We start from the raw sequence: 3,383 nt of genomic DNA, 5'->3' as shown, positions 1-3,383 counted from the left end.
TAACTTCATTACTACTTCATTCAATAGTTATTGTTATTACCCTTAGCATGTAACAATGATGATATTAAGCGAACAACACGAAACTGATAAAAGCCAACTTTCGTTGCACAAGTACCATTCTACCAAGTATCCACAATTAAGATAGAAGTTGAATAGGCATCAATTATGTTGAGACCCTATATATCTACAGAATTTAACCATATAATTATTTAAGCGCAAGTTATTCATTATGATTACACAGGGTAAGTAAAATGGTTAGAGTTACCCACTAATCATGCATACAATACATGAACCTATGCTAGCATGGCAAGTTCTAAATCTCAAGATTCACTGTCACTTCATAAGAGATTAACAAGCTATCTTATATGTTCGTGACGCACATAAGACAAATAAGCACAACCTATGCTAGATATCATACAATTATCACATACCAAGGTATTAAACAATTAACTAAAGAAATCCATAATAAATCCGCTACGACCCCATGATCACGATTAGCCCATGATAGAACTCATCGTCACCATGGGTTCATATGAAAACATGATGATAACACAATGATATAAACTAATAAAAACACCTAATAAAAACAGAGTACATCACAATAGTATTAAGGTTAAATGTAAAGAAACCTAGCATCCACTGTTACAACGAATTAAAAGAATCACAAGATAATGTATGCTTTCTCTTCTTCATTGTTACGTGCTAAAACGGTCTTCTTAATCTTCTCTTATTGTTACTTGCTCCTTGTTTGTTACTTGTTGTTGTGAAAATGTCTCCCAAGATTACTTATATAAGAGTCCACAAGAAACAGCAGTCTCAGAAGCCCAATAGAAGTTGAATTTTAAAAATCCAGAATCTAAAATTCCGACCCCAGGCGGCCGCCTCCAATCCCACGCGGGCGCCTGCTCTCCAGGCAGGCGCCTGCTCTCCAGGCGGTCGCCTGCAATCTCCAGCGGGCGCCTGCATGCTTTATGGAAAAATCCTCTTTTTACTTCTGATTTTTGCTGAATTCTTCGCACAGCTCCCCGCAACTGGTTCCATGTACTTCCCTAGGCTTATTATGATGAAATCTCCCTAATTACGCAAGTTATACCCTGAAATGCAAAAACACTAGAAAAACGCATCAAATACATAAAATACTTGATTTCAAGACACTAATTCAAGACATTACAAGATATTCTATATGGTATAAAATGCCATTTATCAGGAACACACAACTCAGCCAAAATATAACCCAGATCAAAATCCTCCTTAGTCTTCTGTACCCAATCCTCAGCAGTCGGTTTCCTCGCGGGTTGATTGATAACCCTACGAATAGCCTCAGGAGTATAATCACCCGTCAACCCATGAACTATAGAAAACCCATTCTTATCCGCCTTAGCATTCGAATAAAATTCCCGCACAATGCTTCCCATCTCAAAGAAAGTCTGCCAACCCAACTCAATAATCATCTCCAAAAGCTTCCCATCCTTCACCGTGGGTAAGACCCCTCTCCTTCGCAATCGACTTAGACATCAACCAAGGTAAACTCTTCATGTGCCTCCAGAGAAGAAAATCTGTTAGTCGTGCCACCCAAGCTAGAATTCTCGGTAGACAAGGGATGAGTGCTACTACTTCCCGCGGTTCTTGCTCTTTTGGGTGCCATATCAATAATAGAATAGAAATTTGGTTGTGAGTAGTGAATGATAGGCTAGGGTTTTGAGAGAATAGGAGATGTATGTATATAATAAGATATGTATATATATAAAAGGTATAGGATGGGTGGGGGTTTAGATATGTGTAAGGTGAAGAATTAGAGTATAAATAGGTTTAATTTTCGGGTAGGCTGAGTTTGTATCTGAATTTTCTGTTTTTTCTTTTTTCAGGAAGGTCGCGCGGCCGCCCCGCTTCAGGCGCAGGCGAGCCGTGCTTCAGGAAAAAAGTCCAGATTTTTTATTTTTTTTCCTTTTTTGAAAAAAAATCTACTATACAACAAATCATGGGTTGCCTCCCACGAAGCGCTTGGTTTATGTCGCTAGCTTGACGAGAAACTTTGAATTAAGTTGTCAAAAGAACGGCACTCACCACCTCACGGTTCGTCGTATCACCATAATAATGCTTCAACCTCTGACCATTTACTTTGAACGCTTGGTCCAGATGCTTATGAAAAATCTCCACAGCTCCATGTGGAAACACAGTTTTGACAATGAACGGACTTGACCACCTCGACTTAAGCTTTCCTGGAAAAAGTCGGAGATGAGAGTTGAACAATAGAACTTACTGACCAGGCACAAATGACTTGCGCACCAACCTCCTATCATGCCATCTCTTGACCTTCTCCTTGTATAACTTGTTGTTCTCATAAGCATGTAGTCAGAACTCATCGAGTTCGTTAAGTTGAAGCATTCTCTTTTCTTCAGCAGCTGCCATGTCCAAATTCAGCTTCTTCAAATCCCAATACATTTTATGCTCTAACTCTGCAGGAAAATGACACGTCTTCCTGTAAACCAACTGGAATGGTGACATGCCTAGAGGAGTCATGAATGTTGTTCAATAGGCCCAAACAGCTTCATCTAGCTTCAACTAGGGGTGTGCACGGTTCGGTTCGATTTTTACCGAAAACCGTTACCGAACCGTGTATGTCGCTTCGGTTCGGTTTTTAGCTATTAACCGTAACCGAACCGTTCGGAACGGTTATTTTCGGTTCGGTTAACCGTTTATCGGTTTCGGTTTTTTTCGGTTTTTATTTTTTTTAGAAAAAATAATTAATTTAATATAATACTAAGAATATTTATAGACGTTATTTAATATAAATCTAAGAAAATTAATTATTTAGTATAATGTAACAAACAAGTAGCATCATTAAATGAGGGATTCGTATTGATGAATTAATAGAGCTATAATATGAATGACTATCGACAAGTCCAAGTGCAAGTAAATGACTATCATAATCCATCTACAGGCCCAACAACAAAAGGTTTTTAAAATTCTTATATAAATTTGGCAAGTATCATATACTCATATTTGTATAAAATAGATAAGTAAATATATATATATTAAATATTTTAAAATAATATTAGCGGTTCGGTTTTTCGGTTCGGTTTTAAGGATAAAACCGTAACCGTTACCAAACCATCCAGTCGGTTCGGTTTGGTTACGGTTTTTTTCGGTTTTTGTCGGTTTCGGTTTTTTTTGAAGTGGTTTTTTGGTTTTTCGGTCCGGTTTTGGTTTTTCGGTTTTTGTTTGCTCACCCCTAGCTTCAAGGACCAATCTTTCCTTGATGGACTCACAACCTTCTTCAAGATTCATATAATCTCTCAGTTAGACACTTCAACTTGCCCATTAATTTGAGGATGGTAGGTTGTGGCAACACGATGATTCATATGATATCTTTATATCAATGC

The sequence above is a fragment of the Apium graveolens genome, chromosome 2 (genome assembly GCF_009905375.1).
Source record: "Apium graveolens cultivar Ventura chromosome 2, ASM990537v1, whole genome shotgun sequence".
Taxonomy (NCBI): Eukaryota; Viridiplantae; Streptophyta; class Magnoliopsida; order Apiales; family Apiaceae; genus Apium; species Apium graveolens.
The sequence above is the reverse complement of the archived record's forward strand: the minus strand, read 5'-3'. Positions refer to the sequence as shown.